Source organism: Lagenorhynchus albirostris, chromosome 11, assembly GCF_949774975.1.
Source record: "Lagenorhynchus albirostris chromosome 11, mLagAlb1.1, whole genome shotgun sequence".
NCBI lineage: Eukaryota > Metazoa > Chordata > Mammalia > Artiodactyla > Delphinidae > Lagenorhynchus > Lagenorhynchus albirostris.
In genome coordinates this window covers 56126581-56143435 of record NC_083105.1, presented here as the reverse complement: position 1 = coordinate 56143435, position 16855 = coordinate 56126581, and the positions used below count along the sequence as shown (strand labels likewise).

Genomic DNA, 16855 nt, shown 5'->3' with positions numbered 1-16855 from the left:
GGGCCTAATACAGTACCTGGTTATTTTTAGAGTACCTACTAAAATAGGTTGCAGGACAGACAATCAGCTGAAATAATGTGTTGCCTATTCAAATACTAAATATATATTTTTAGCAATAATGTTTGTACACCTCCCTTCACTTTACTAAAACCATTCATCTTTAATATCAGGCTTTAAGAAATTCTCTAGATATTATTTCTCATAGGAATATTTAGTGCCTTAGAAATCCTTGCATAAATGTGATCATATTCCCCTAACTTCTTATAACCACACTAGCTTTATGTACTATACAACGAGTAGGAGAATTTTTTAATTCTTCCCAAGAAGATTAGATACATTTTCATGAGTTCTGTGACACGTGCAGCTGAACTAAGGCAATTCTTTAATGTGCCTAAGGATGTTTGAAGTTCATATATAAAGCGGGGGACACATAAAGGAAGTGTCCACAAGTGACACTCAGAGACTTCTGGAATTCTATAAGGGGAAATTCGTATAGAATACTGCACTGTGGCCTGCAGATACTTTAATCTTTAATAATACAACAGTGTGACTTTGAAGCTTGGGTGTCTAGAATGACAACATTCATCTTGATGTCTGCATTTTAGTCTCAATGATATTTCCTTCCTTCTAAAATCATTAGGTTCTCCTTTTAAACAAAGAAACAGATCACAACTACTCTCTTGTTTTTCAAATTAGGTAAAAATTTTAGAGCAAAGAGTGTGGAACTGTATTAAAGTTTAAGAGTGAATATTCAGCTGTTATGCTGCAAGGTTGTAAGATGTTTGTTGCATATGAATGAATGAATGAATAGGTGCACTATATTATCCACACAACTTTGTGCCAAATTTGGTAACAGGAAGTGACTCAAACTAAGAGGATATAGGAAATTTGACTGGGAATGTTTAATTCAGTTTACAACAACAAAATAGATGTCAAAATAAAGCTACAAGTTGTCTTCATAGCCCAGGAGAAAACATATAAATCAGAGATTCTTCCTGTCTGTGTTTTCATGGACTCAACCTAATGTTTGATGAGCTCTAAGTTTAGTCAGGAAGCCAACAAATTATAGGGGGTGACTTTGGGCAAGTAAGTTACCTAGGCTCTCGAGCCCTCAGCCATCTTATTAGCATAATAATCTTACCACCTCATAGGGATGTTTTGAGAATTATATTTAAAAATGCATGTACTGAAGTGAAATGGTGCAACTACTGTTGATTAACAGTCTGGCAATATCTAGTAAGTTAAACATAGACATATGACTCAACAATTCTACTCTTAAGAATTTACCCCAAATAATTGAAAACAGGTGTTCAAATAAAAACTTGTATACAAGTGTTCACAGCAGCATTATTCACAATAGTCCAAAGGATGGGAACAAGCCAAACGTCCATCAACCAATGAGTAAGTAAACAAAATGTGGCATATACATACAAAGGAATATTGTTCAGGCATAAAAAGAACTGGAGTATCAATACCTACTGTAACATAGATAAGCCTTGAAAACTTGCTAAGTGAAAGAAACCAGGTCACATATTACATGATCTCATATAGGGGAAATACCCATAATAAGTAAATCCATAGAGACAGAAAGCAGATTAGCAGTTTGCAGGGACTGGGAGGAGAGAGGAATAAGGAGTAGCAGCTTATGGGCATGGAGTTTCCATGTGAGGTAGTGAAAAGGTGCAGGAACTAGATAATCATGGTTGTTTCACAACATTTTGAATGTATTTAGTGCCACTGAGTTGCACATTTTAAGTTATGTGCATTTTACAATGATAAAAAATAAAAATAGAACAAAAAAAATGTATATGTTAAAAGTTCTGAGCTCTCAACATTGACCAATGGACCCAGTTTTGAGCTTGCCATGGTTCTTTGTGATGTGCTGCATGTGTGGAGACTAAGAATCATTCAAGAGAATATTGAGAAAAGACTCTAGCCTGGTGAAACCACAATGATGCTATAGCTTTGAGTCTTAATTTTACATCAACTGATTAGCCAAAGCTGCATTGTGAAGAGTTTGATGTCTAGTCTGGTAGAGTTTTGTAGTTGTTGATAATATTTCTAATAATAATAAGTCTACTGTGACAGAAAAGACATTTTTTCCATTATGGTTGCTCACATGAAAAGTGCTCTTTAAGAATCATGCACAGGATCCACTTAAGTTAGAATTAAAGATAACAAAGGGCTAATTTAACCCAACTACTTAAATGTTTAGATGAGAAAACCATGACCCAGAATAGTCAAATAACTTACCTAAGATTACTGAATGGGGATATGTGACATTTTGATGCTACCTAGCATTTTTTTTTTTTTTTTTGCGGTACGTGGGCCTCTCACTGTTGTGGCCTCTCCCATTGCAGAGCACAGGCTCCGGACGCGCAGGCCCAGCGGCCATGGCTCATGGGCCCAGCCGCTCCGCGGCATGTGGGATCTTCCCAGACCGGGGCACGAACCCGCGTCCCCTGCATCGGGCAGGCGGACTCTTAACCACTGTGCCACCAGGGAAGCCCCCAACACTCTTTATATATGTATTTTTGTATTAAGTTAATTTCAATAGATTAAGGTAAGATATACCTATCCTGATAAGGAAAATCTCAAGTATATTGTGTTAGATTGTTTATGTGAGTATATGCATGCACAAGTATGCATGTGTTCAGTGCCTGTAATGCGGTGAGGGAGGAAAGGAGGTGTGGAAAGAGGTATGAATAAGACACAATTCCTGCCCTCAAAACACGTTTTTTGCCTTAGAAGCAGTTAAATAAAGAAAACTTATTTTGATTTCTGTATAAGCAGCTTTGATTAATATTTGCTTAAACACTGAAATGGAGAAAGTGTCATCATATGAAAAATTCACTTGCCTTCTGTGCAACTTAGCAGTTCTTTTATCCATACCTAATTGACTTCCTACTAAATTTCCCACCAAACTAATTTCAAATTCCCTCTAATCTTCTCAAACGGTCTGATCAACCCCTGTTTTTCTTTCCTACAAGCAGACAACCCTGCATTGACTTAATTATTGAGATTAAGGTCATCAGATAAGAGCTCCCTGAACTATCTTTCCCTTGTGACAAAATTGTCTCTGAATTATTACCCATGTGTTTCTATAGTTCTTTTTCCCTAAGAAGCGTCCTTTCTGAACTTAGTTTTCTCTGCAAATAACATTCCTGTGCTGTTATTCTACATTTCCTCCTCCCGATCCGTACGTGATTTCTCTGCCTTCCTCTGCCCTGCTCCGAGTTACTAGAGACTAGCCCCTTCAGACTAACTCACTCAGCCACTCACACGCTCTGATTTTCAGTTCGGTTTGGGATATGGCAAGCAGTGAAAGGAAATTAGAGAGTGGGAGGAAGAAGATACCAGGAGATTTATTCCCCTACACCTGTCTTTTGCTTAGCTCCTATGGGTAACCCTCTTCCTCTGCTTCAGCTCTCACTTGGACTTGGCTAAACCATTCATCCCCCAAACCCCGGACCCCCTCAGGCCAAGAGGTTGTAAAGACTTCCTGCTTTACAAGTCCCTGGGTGCTTCACCAGTCCTTCTGTTCCTTTAATCCTGTTCACATCTCTGTAGATGCTCCATCCCTTTCAAGTAAACCCTTTTGAACATGCCATTTGAATCTGGGTGGCACCCTGAATGTGAATGATCCAAGCTTCTTTCATCTTCTCTAGGTCCAAGCTGCAACCCTCTTTCTCTTTTTACCTTGCTCAGTTTTACATTTTTTGCTTTCATTGACTAGTGAATATGTTCAAATATTATCACTATTGGGAGCCTCTCCCTCATCCTTCTGACTCTTTCAACCCTATCTTCAAAGAGTTGTCTGGAAACATTAAACTGTGGTATCTACTTATCCAACTGTTTTAATATAATTACATCTTATTTTTTACTAATAAGAAAGATAAGAAAACATAAATGCTCAGTTTAACAAACTGATGGAGGACAAACACCCTGTAACCCCCACTAAGGTCTAGACATGGAACACAGCAGGTCCCTACAAGTCTCCTACAGAGACCTTCCTGATAATATCCCCCTTCCTACTTCCTCCATTAATAACTATCCTGAATTTTATAGTATTTACTTCCCTTCCTTACTTTAGAGTTTTACTACCTAAATGTATATCAGAAAGAAAAGGTTAACTTTGTTGATTTTGAATTTTATATAAATGAAATCATACAGTACTTTTCTTAACTGTATTAATTTCTTTCCCTTAACATTATGTTTTTAAGATTCATAAATGTTTTTGTATGCATCTGCAGTTTATTTTCACTGCTGTTTAGCACTTAATCATATGAATATAATTTATTTTACAGATGTTGGACATTTTGGTCGTTTGTAGCTTTGAACTATGAATCTTCTAGTACATGTACCCTAGTGAACACATGCAAGCATTTCTATGGGTGCCCATGAATTAGGCTGTGTCATATTATGTCTGTCTTTCAGATCCACTAAATATGGCCAATTGTTTCCAGAGTGATCTTAACAGTTTACACTTCCACCAGCAAACTGTGAAAATCCCTGTTGATCTATATGCTTGTCAACACTTGCTATTATCACACTATTGAATTTTTGCCATTCTTCTCATCAGTGAGTTATATCTTATTGTGATTTTAGTTTGCATTTATTTCTATGTTTACTAGTAAGATTGAGCATTTTTTGAAGTGCTTTTTAAGAATTTTGCACATTTTTCCTCATTTTGCCCTTTTCTTATTGCATTTTAAGAATTTTTAATATATTCTGAATATGAGATTTCACTGATTACATTGATTAAAGTTATCTAACTTTTTCCTATTTGTAGGTTGCACAGTGGAACGTATTTAAAATTGGTAGTCCCCATCCAACTTCCTACTTCTATTTCTTCTGGGTAGATTATGGATACTATTTTTATATCCTTTACTCTTTAAGTAACATCCTTTGGTGAACGTGAGTTCTTAATTTTAATGTAGTCCATTTATCAGTCTTTCTATTTTGCCTAATTCTTTTTGTATCTTGCTTAATAAATCACTCTCTATGCCCAAACTCCTAAAGATTATATTGAAAGACTACCAATATTTACCAATATATTGAGAGTTGTCCCTTGGTATTGGCAGGGGATTGGTTCCAGGACCCCACAAGGATACCAGTATCCACAGATGCTCAAGTCCCTTATATAAAATAGCTTAGTACCCTCAGCCGTCCATACATGCAGGTACCACATCCACAGATTCAATCAACTGCAGATCCTGTGGATACAGAGGGCCAGCTGTATTCTAGAAATTTTATTTGGTGCTTTTCACATTTAGGTCTGTAATTCACCTGGAATTGTGTGTGTGTGTGTGTGTGTGTGTGTGTGTGTGTGTGTGTTCACACATATGTGTATTCGGTGATATAAGGGTTCATTTAATTTTGTGTTTTATTTATGGATAACTAGTTTTTGCAACAATATTTTTTGCAAAGATCTCTATGTACCTCAAAGTTTTACAAAACTAGCATTACTAAAAATCAGATGTTCATATTTGTGTGGTCTGTTTCTGAGCTTCTATTCTGTTTCATTCATATCTTTGTCCTTTCACTTGTTCTCAATTACTGTATATGTATAATTAGTATGATATTTGTAGAGCAAGTCCTGTAACCTTGACCTTTTTCTTCAAGTTGTTTTAGACACTTTGGCCCTTTGTATTTCCACACAAATTTTAGAATTTCCTTTCGAGTTCCTAAAAAAAAAAGTATTTGGTATGTTGATTATAATTGCAATAAATCCAATAAATCTATATATAAATTTGGAGACAGTTGATACAATTCTAATATTCAATTGTTCAACTCATGAACATGAAAATATGAAACACTTTGTGAATTTGTATATTAGCCTTGCACAGTGTCATGCTACTCCCTCTATTGTAATATAGACTATTATGAAATGAAATTGGAGAGTCAGCATAGAGGGGTTAGAAGAATAGGAGGTTGTAGTAAAAAAATGGGATACTTGAATTTGAGCTTTCAGAGGTGATTTGTGATGATGAAAATCAGAGGTATAATCAGGGGAGTGGGTAGCTGAAGGAAGGTGGAAGAAATCATGATTGGAGACGAGAAGTCTGAGCAACTGAGGATCTGGATCTGGGCTCCAGGTACCATTTTCAAGTTCAAGAATAAGGATAATGGAAGGACCTACCACTAAGTACCGTTGTACGGTTTAAATGAAATAATCCTTATAAAACACTAAAAATAATGTGTGGTATCTTATAAGTGCTCCCTAAATATCTGCTACCTAAAAATCTTTTTTAGGAAATTCCTCTTCTATAATTAAGGATTTTTCTCTGAGAGAACTTCCTAAGCCTATGTGTACTATTCACATTTAGGTTTTCTCCTTTGACACTAAGCTGGGCAGCTTTTGGAAATAGGGCAAATGAGATACAGGTATGTGAACTGTATGTTTTAAAATACTTATTTAGGGAAAAAAGAAAAAAGGGATAAAATTAGATATAGCTTCTGCAGTTATGTGTGAAGTAAGTATGCAGTCTGTGTATAGCCTACTTTGGTCAACCATAAATAGCATTAGTTAAAAAAATATTAAACTAAAACTATAAAAATTACATAGTGAATCATTTAATTTTTCAATACATTGCAAAATACCTTTTTGGATGCAGTGTTCTAAAATAAGCATAACCTGTGTAAACATAACAGTACTAGTGTTTATGCTTCAAGTGATTTGTTCTTTCTAAAAAATATAAAACAAAAATCAAAACTCCAACTCCTCTGAACACACCAATAAAAAGACTAATAATAAACAGCTGATTTGATTTCACTTCACAGTAACTCTCTTCTAAACATTCTGATCCCAGGTAAGATTAACATATAATTCATGCAGTGCAGTTCTTAGAATGATGATCTAAAAGATAGACATGCTGATTAAATGTGTACCACCATAACAGCCTACAGCCTTCTCAGAAGCATCCCATTTATAGTGTAAATTTAGTACACCTTCAGAAAAGCCCTGAAGAGTTATAGAGAAAGATGGACATCCTAAGTTGCAGCAGTGAAAAAAGAAAAAGAAACAGAGAAGGGAAGGATATAAAAATAGCATCCATAATCTACCCAGGAGAGATACAAGTAGGAAGTTGGATGAAGGCCATCAATTTCAAATCCTTTCCACTGCACAAATAGAAAAATCTTAGAGCCACGTGTCTTAAAGCACATAACTTAAACCTCCCTAGCTATTCCCCAGCTCACCAGCGGTGGGGGAAATAACCTCTGTGAAAATTGTCAAATCAGGAACCAATTTGTGGAAATTAATGCAAATATTTTGGGATTAAAATCTCCAGGAGGAAGCAGGCATGACAAATTTGGTGGTAACAATTTACTGGTGTACATGCTTAATAGCATGGATTTTTCTTCCTGACTGCATTCAGGAGACTGCCTCTGAAGGATATAGTAGCCCTGCCCTTGGTATCTACTAGTACCTTTCCATGTAACTGGAAGGAGGAAGTAACTGTAAATGTCCTTCTCACCCACAAGTGCATTAATATCAGACTGCCAGCTGCACTGCTGTCAATTCACTGACAAGGGCATGTTTTAGCCTTATTTAAATATGTAATGGCTTTCTTTGTTACCTATTTCTTAGAGCTTTCAGATTGGTGAGTAGCATGTGACTAAATGTTTGACCCTTGTCTGAGTTATCCAGACATTCCCAGTCCCTTCTGACATTGTTTCTTATTCATTCACTCATTCACCAAATCTCTACTAGGCACCGCCAATGTGCTAGGCACTAAGTTCCATGTAAGGTATGTTGATGAATAAAATAGACGTTCTCCATGATTTTACAGAATTAATAGTTTGGGGATAATTATTCAGTTCCTGTAGCTTTTCTCTTCTCTCATCCTCCCTAGTAGTATGTTCCATAGCACTTATTACCACTTGGCAAAAATACATTTTTCAGTAAATTGTGTTAAATCAAGGCAGTCAAAATAAGAGATCATAAAGGGCATTTGGAGCTCAGAAATTAAAGTTGCTGGAAGAAAGTTTAAGTTACTTTTCTGGAGCTAGTGTTTAGCTCCTTCCTTCCTTTCCTCCCTCCCTCCCTCCAACCCTCCCTTCCTTCCATCATTCTCCAATGCTTGGAAACTGCTACTGCTGTGACTGCAAGAAAACTCCCAAGGGAATGGCCATCTGCTCTGTATTAGGGATGTTAACGCTGTTCTCCATTAGTATAGAGGACCATGTGCTGACTGTGTGCTCAGAGAGGGAAAACCAAACAGAAGTCAGCATGATTAGGAGTTATTAAGTTACTGTTAGGAGAAGATATTCTCGTTATTTTGCTACTTGCCACATGCATCCGATAGCAAGAGTCCAAGTACCTATAATTTATTCTTCCAATGACCCTTAATATGACTTTGGGTTTGTTAATCTTTTAATATTTACTGACTGTATTTTAAAACAAATTCATTTTAGTTAAGCAAGAAACTTTCGTGAATACAGAAAAATTGCAAGATAGTGATTTTATCTGTGGAATATGTGAGTTATTTTGTCTTTGGAATGAATTTATTGATATGGTCTTCTGACTGTACTATTATATGTTACACTCAGTTCTAATACATTTTTTAAAATGAAAAATGATTTAATTGGCTGTCCTTTGTAGTTGTCTATCTGAATATATATAAATATAAAATGAGCTAATATCAATTTATATCTATTAAATTATCTGGTTTTGATTAAAAAAATACAGCTTATGCTGCATTGAACCAGATGATACAATCTCCAAATGAAGATGAATTTTTAAAAATAAAGATGTAGGGACTTCCCTGGTGGCACAGTGGTTAAGAATCTGCCTGCCAATGTTGGGGACACAGTTTCGATCCCTGGTCTAGGAAGATCCCACATGCCGCGGAGCAACTAAGCCCGTGCACCACAACTACTGAGCCTGCTCTCTAGAGCCCGCGAGCCACAACTACTGAAGCCCTTGTGCCTAGAGCCCATGCTCCGCAAAAAGAGAAGCCACTACAATGAGAAGCCTATGCACCACGACCAAGACCCAACACAACCAAAAATTTTTTTAAAATTAAAAAAAAGAAAAAGAACGTGAAAAGGTAATAGAAGGGTAAGAAAAATGGTGATCCTACACCCACGGAGCCTATCCCTGCATGAACATCTACACCCTGGGTGGTTACAGAGCAAGATTAGACCTGAAGGTGAACCAAGTTCAGGTAAGTTTGGAAAAGAAGAGAGTACTCTCTAGAGAGTTTGAGAATGTAAGGTAGTTTATTTACTATGTAAAAACCCCAGACATGCAGAGGAAAGAGTAGGAATAAAGGGAAACAGAGAAATAGAATTAATTTGTAGATGAGAATTTGTGAAAGATTGAGGAAGAAAGCAGCTTATACTTTCACAGAACTGAAAATGAGTGGGGTGTGAGGCACAGTGGGAATATCTAGTTTCAACTTTTCAAACAGAAGTCTATCTCACATTAGGCCCTCTATAAATATTTATTTCATGAATGAATACTGTCAATTCAATTGTAATGTCAATCCAGACAGTGGAAGGGCAGCCCCTCATGAATGGGATTGGTTCTCTTATAAAAGAGATGCCGGAGAGCTCCCTTATTCCTTCCACCTTGTGAGGACACAGGGAGAACATGACCATCTATGATCCGGGAAGGGGTGTCATCATATACCTAATATGCCGGCCTTGATCTTGGACTTCCCAGCCTCCAGAACTGTGAGAAATAAATTTTTGTTGCTTATAAACCACCCAGTCTATGGACTGAGACAGTCATTACTGCAAAGAATTAATTTCTATCAAATGCACTGTCCTCTTTTGTGCCTTTTCCTCTTCACCTTGCTGAGTCAGCAGAGAAAAAACGGGGTGGGGGGAACCCCTATTTCTCAAATGAGATTAAATTCCCTAGAGAAGATTCCTTAAATACCTGTTGTTCACTACGAATAAAAGACTAGGTAGCAAAGGATCTTGGTTTTAGTCTCAGCACCCTCAAATTTATTATTCTAGTCAATCAAACCAAGTAGCCTCTCTGAGCTTCAGTTTGCCCATCTCCAAAATAGGAATAGGACTTCCCTGGTGGCACAGTGGTTAAGAATCTGCCTGCCAATGCAGGGGACACGGGTTCAAGCCCTGGTCCGGGAAGATCCCACACGCTGCAGAGCAAGTAAGCCCGTGAGCCACAACTACTGAGCCCACATGCCACAACTGCTGAAGCCCACATGCCTAGAGCCTATGCTCCGCAACAAGAGAAGCCACCGCAATGAGAAGCCTGTGCACTGCAACGAAGAGAAGCCCCCACTCGCCCCAACTAGAGAAAGCCCGAGCGCAGCAAGGAAGACCCAACGCAGTCAAAAATTAAAAATAAATAAATAAATTTATTTAAAAAAAAATAATAGAATAGGAACAATTATGACCTTTAGTTATTTGTAGATATTTGAGAGCTTGTCATGAACTGTTAATTTGAATACATAGATGGAAGGTGGTACTGTATTTCTTCAATTGATAATATATTTTTCTCAAAGTGGCAATTGAAAAAGTTAACACACCATAGAAAATACCTCCTTGCAATATCTCATGGGGTTATTGTAGAAGTGAAAAAATCAGGTTTAGTTTTCCTAAGTGTTGAAATGTAATGTGATTTTACTATGTAGGTGAGCTTTCTGAGAATTAGCTAATACTGCCAAAGTAGTCAAGTTTTCCTTCTATACGCCACCCCTCAAGATCAAGCCATGCTCCTTTCAGAGAGACCGTATTTTCCACCAGAGAATTTTTTCCAAACCAAGAGAAGAATACTAGTAATACCATTAATGACAATAAAAAAATAGCTGTGATACTAATAGTCAACAGTTATATAAAACTTTCTGTGTCAAGCACTATTCTCAGCATTTTACAGCATCTTACAATGTTACTTGGGCCACTAGTCAAAAGTTGTGATGAATAACAATATGATAATAACAAGAGTTAAACAGATAGCATTTATGTGCCAAGCACCATTCTAAACACTTTAATTCGTTCAAACTTTATAAGAAAGCTTTAACATAAAAACTAGCACTATCTCAACTTTACATGTGAAGAAACTGAGGCACAGAAAGGCTAACTGACTTTCCACTGGGACACAGACAGCAAATGGTAGAGCTAGTATTCTAACCAAAGCTGGACAATTCCAGAGTATATGCCCTTAGCCATGAATGCGAGAAACCAGTCCCTTAGACCTGGACCCTGGTAGATGTCAGGAACTGCTCCTGGATCCAGAACACTATTTTACTTTAAGGAAGCCAAATTTTATCTTTTGATAATTTAATTTCTATCATTTTGTTTCCTTTAAATGTAAGTTAATTTTGCATTTAAACTGTCCTAAGTTGGCTGCAATGTTATATTGTACATATATGTCCAGAAATTATTTCATAACATATTTTTAAAACCAAAATTAATTTTGAGAAAAGGTACATTTTTATTAGATGATCTTCAAATATGGGTGTCTATGGATTGAATAAATAATTACAAATTTATCATGTGGGAGTCCATACTGTTCTGTACTATAAAGATAAGACCCTGCTCAAAAACACTGAAAGGCCATTCATATATACCTCAACACTCAGATCTCTGATTTACTCTTTAATTAATAACTTAAAATATTTTGTAAATATGAATGGGGTATCCACTCCTCTACTTCAGAGTTGTGAGAAACTACAATTTGAACAAGTCCTTATTCAACTGCTTATAATCTATTAAATAGTAATCACATGGTTCAACCTAATAAAATCATGTGTACTAAAATGTAAATTCCCTATGGGCAGGGTATTTTGTTGTTGTTTTTGCTTTGTTTTCTATTACATACTCAAACACCTAAAATAGTGTTTTGACATAGTAAATAATTTTCTTTATTTGTGGAATAAATGTAAATAATGAATTTTTTAGAGACTTTTTTAAGAGCATGGCTTTTTAGAGACTTTTTAAGAGCAGATTTGGGTTTCCAATAAAATTAAGAGGAAGGTACTTTGCCCATATACCCCCAGCCCCAACATATGCATAGACTCCCCCACTATCAACATTTCCCACTAGAGTTTATATTTGTTTTAATTGATGACCCTACATCACAATCACCTAAAGTCCACAGTTTACATTAGGGTTCACTCTTGCCTTTGTATATTTATGAGTTTGGACAAATATATAATGACATGTATTCATCATGATAGTACCATACAGAATATTTTTACTGCCCTAAAAATCCTTGTGCTCACCTATTCATGTCTCCCTTCCCCAAACCCCTAGGAACCACTGATCTTTTCTACTGTCACCATAGTTTTGCCTTTTCCAGATGTTATACGGTTGTAATCATACAATATGTAACCTTTCCAGATTGACCTCTTTCACTTAGTAATGTATACTTAAGGTTCTTTTATGCCTTTTTCTGGCTTGATAGCTCATTTCTTTTTTAGTCCTGAATAATATTCCAGTGTCTAGATGTGTCACAGTTTGTTTATACATTCACCTGCTGAAGGACATCTTGATTGCTTCTAAGTTTTGGCAATTATCAGTAAAGCTGATGTAGACATTCATATGCAGATTTTCGTGTGAACATAAATTTTCAACTCCTTTGGGTAAATACCAAGGAGCATGATTGCTGGAACATATGGTATGAGTATGTTTCATTTTTAAGAAACCACCAAAAAGTCTTCCAAAGTGACTGTACCATTTCATGTTCTTGTCAGCAATAAATGGAAGTTCCTGTTGCTCCACATCCTCACCAGTATGTGGCAGTGGCAGTGTTCCAGAGTTTGGCCATTCTACTAGGTATGTAGTGGTATTTCATTGTTGTTTTAATTTACATTTCCTTGATGATATATGATGTGGAACACCTTTTAACATGCTTATTTGTCATCTATTTTGGGGCTTTTTTTTTTTTTTTTTCCATACATGGGCCTCTCACTGTTGTGGCCTCTCCTGTTGCAGAGCACAGGCTTCAGACGCGCAGGCTCAGCGGCCATGGCTCACGGGCCCAGCCGCTACGCGGCATGTGGGATCCTCCCGGACCGGGGCACGAACTCGTGTCCCCTTCATCGGCAGGTGGACTCTCAACCACTGCGCCACCAGGGAAGCCCAGGGCTATTTTTGAATTAGGTTATCTTCTTATTTTTGAGTTTTAAGAGTTATTTGTATATTTTGGATAACAGTCATTTATCAGATATGTCTTTTGCAAATATTTTCTCCCAGTCTCTGTCTTGTCTTCTAATTCTCTTGGTATTGTCTTTCACACAGAAGTGTTTAGTTTTAATGAAGTCCAGCTCATCAATTATTTCTTCCACGTCTTTCATGTCATGTCTTGTGTTGTATCTAAAAAAAAAAAATCACTATATCCAAGGTCATCTAGATTTTATCCTATGTTATATTCTAGCAATTTTATAGTTTTATCTTTTACGTTTAGGTCTATGATCCATTTTGAGTTTAATTTTGTGAACGATGTAATGTCTGTGTCTAGAGTCATTTTTTGCAGGTGGATGTCCAGTTGTTCCAGCACCATTTGTTGAAGAGACTGTCTTTGCTCCATTGTTAAAGATCAGTTGACTATATTTATTGGTCTATTTCTTCAATATCTATTCTGTTCCATTAATCTAGCGATCTATTCTTTTTCCAGTACCTCACTGTCTTGATTACTATAGATTTAAAGTGAGGGAGCATCAGTCCTCCACCTCTGTTCTTCAATATTGTGTTGGCTACTCTGGGCCTTTTACCTCTCCATGCAAACTTTACAATTAGTTTGTCAATATCTAAAAAAAATGATTTTGTAGTTTTTTGATCGGAATTTTATTAAATCTATAGATCAAGTTGAGAAAAACTGATGTCTTGACAATATTGAGTCTTCCTATCCATGAACATGGACTATCTCTCCACTTATTTAGTTTTTCTTTGATTTCATTTATCAGTTTTATAGTTTTCCTCATATAGATCTTGTATATATTTTGTTAGATCTATACATAAGTATTTCATTTTGGGGGATGCTATTGTAAATGGTATTATGTTTTTAATTGCAAATTCCACTTGTTTGTTGTTAGTATATGGGAAAACAATTGACTTTTGTATATTAACTTTGTATCCTGCAACCTTGCTATAATTGCTTATTAGTTCCAGGAGGTTTTTTGTTAATTCTTTTGAATTTTCTACAGATGATCATGTCACCTGCAAACAAAGGCAGCTTTATGTCTTCCTTACCAATCTGTATGCCTTTTATTTTATTTTTTGCCATATTGCATTAGCAAGGATTTCCAGTACAACATTGAAAAGGAGTGGTGAGAGAGAACATCCTTGTCTTGTACCTGATATTTGTGGCAAAGACTGGAGTTTCACACCATTAAGTTTAATAATAGCTGTAGGTTTCTTGTAGATAGTCTTTACTACATTGCAAAAGTCTCCCTCTATCAGCTTAGATTTTTTTTGAGCACTTGCTATATATCAGCCACTGAGTTCAGCACTTTATGTGTACTGTTTCACTTCAGTCCTATGAATTTTGTAATATTATCTACCTTTTACAGTTACTTAGACATGTTCAATCACTTTTCAAAAGTGATAGAGCTAGTAAATTGATCTAATTTGACAAACAATACCTTCTTCACATCACAGCAGTCACTGTGTCTGCTCTTACCTCATAGTTCTTTATTTTCTGCTTTTTTCTGTGTCCTCCCACTAGAATATTAAAAAATATGATGGCAGGGACTTCTCTGGTTTTTTCACCATTTAATCCCCAGTGTCCAAAATAGTGTCTGGTCCATAAATAGTTGCTAAATGAATAAATAAATTAGCAAATTGCATCTGAGTGCAGGTATTCAATTCTGGTGCATAACTCTTAATTATTTTATACTACTTGTGAAACTGAAACATGAAAGAGTCTTACTGAATACCCTCACCCTACAGACCAAAATTGATCAGGTGATAGTGTTTTTTCCTAAGTGTCTATGGCTAAAAGTATGGGGAAAGGTGGATGGGTCCATACTGTGGAGCCACAATCCTGGGTTTCACAATATAGAATTATACCCAATGACTGGTATCACTGATTAAACCAGACTGTAAGAATTGAAACACAGAAGAAAAACCTGAAATTTAAAAAACAAAAATCTCTTTATATATTTACAAACTAGTTTAAACCAAAGAACAAAGAGACTTTTGCTATTAATCTAAACTTGTTGGCTGCTGTATATCATTATTACTCTTGAGATTGTCCTATTATTTCAAAATTGTGAGCTATATTAAGTTAAAATTAGTAAGGGGATTTGAGTCTCTGTATTTCCCAGCTGGATTTCTTTTAACCTGAATAATTTGTATGTATACACTCAGGGTTTTGATTTTGCAATTTTAATGCCAGTTACAAAACAGTCAGGTTACAGCACTAAGTTAATTAGTAGAAACCACAGAAGTATTCCAACAACAGGGCCTTGGTGGCATTCCAAAGAAATCAAAGGCAAAGGTATAATGTTTGGTTCGATTCAAGCTGTATGGCTATTTAGAGTAAGTTCATTCTATACTACTTGCCTAAGGTCAGTCCAGGAATCTCCCCATTTGTGTTTCCAGGATGATACCTTACCACCATAATTAGCTATGTTCTACTCTGTGCAATTGCTGATACTGTACAGATAAGTTTGTTTAGAGCTGGTTCCAAAGCAAAGAGATTCAAGAAATCATCCTTATTAGTTTTTCAAAGTAATACATGCCCTGAAAGATATATGTGGGAGAAAAAAAGCATTAATAAAACTGGAAAATATAACTCATATTATTATTATTATTATTATTATTATATTTTTGTGGTACGCGGGCCTCTCACTGTTGTGGCCTCTACCGTTGCGGAGCACAGGCCCCAGACGCGCAGGCTCAGCGGCCACGGCTCACGGGCCCAGCTGCTCCGCGGCATGTGGGATCTTCCCGGACCGGGGCACGAACCCGCATCCCCTGCATCGGCAGGTGGACTCCCAACCACTGCGCCACCAGGGAAGCCCATAACTCATATTATTTATGTGTATTCCCAGACAGTTATCCACGGAAAAAGTTTGAAAAACTTAAAATTTATGATATTTAAAAAAAAAAAACCCTCAGTTTCTTCACTCAGCAAGCCAAAGAGGACATTTTCATTTCCCACCATAGTAAATGCCAATTACTAAGGATTTATTTGCCAATAACTTAGTCATATTATTTCTAATCCTCCTTACAAACATACAAATAGCAATAATTTGGCCCATTCTTAACAGGAAACTAATGTATTTGCCTAGAGTCACATTACTAGGTTTGGAAGCCTGCTTTGTGGGACTCCAAGGCATATACTCTAAAATATAGAGTGAATAGCTTGTGATTACTAAAGTATATGGGTTTTTTTTCCTAATAAGGTCTGCTTCTGGGTCACCTGAAAGATCTGCTAACGAGTGTCTTTTAATGATGATAAGCTTCATGTCTAGTCTATCATTTGGGATGTTTTTCTGCAAACAAACACGTATTCTCTTTCTATACTTGTTAAGCTATATTTTAGTCTATATCTTTCTTTCAATAGTCACATTAGGAGACAATGAAGAAATCAAAATCATCTTTCATGAAGAAGTAAAATACAACTATATCCAATAGATTGGAGAGGGGAGTGTGGATTATTCTGTTACCAGCAGAGCCAGTTCTTCTATTCACTCAGGATATTCAGTGCATACTGTGAACCAGATGCTATGCCAGGAAAGAATATTGATGATCTAACATAAGCTGTCTCATCAAGAGACCCCCATAACCTTATGAAAGTAAAGCTTCATATTTTCAGGTAAAATTGGAGAAATAGCATTCATTTCAACATTTAAATAAGTATCTATTATCTTGCAAAGTACAATGGCTTGGGGTAGTAAAGCTTTCATAGTGTTTGGAGCCAGACAGA

General features: G+C 36.4%; 1 long non-coding RNA gene across 1 annotated transcript in view; it reads left to right on the top strand.

Moving 5' to 3' along the window:
• Nucleotides 1-16584, top strand: part of LOC132529351 (uncharacterized) — a 231407-nt gene extending 214823 nt beyond the window's left edge. Inside the window, exon 3 of the long non-coding RNA XR_009543426.1 lies at nucleotides 16493-16584. This is a non-coding gene — a long non-coding RNA (uncharacterized LOC132529351). The remainder of the gene's footprint in view (nucleotides 1-16492) is intronic.
• Nucleotides 16585-16855: the final 271 nt, after the last annotated feature.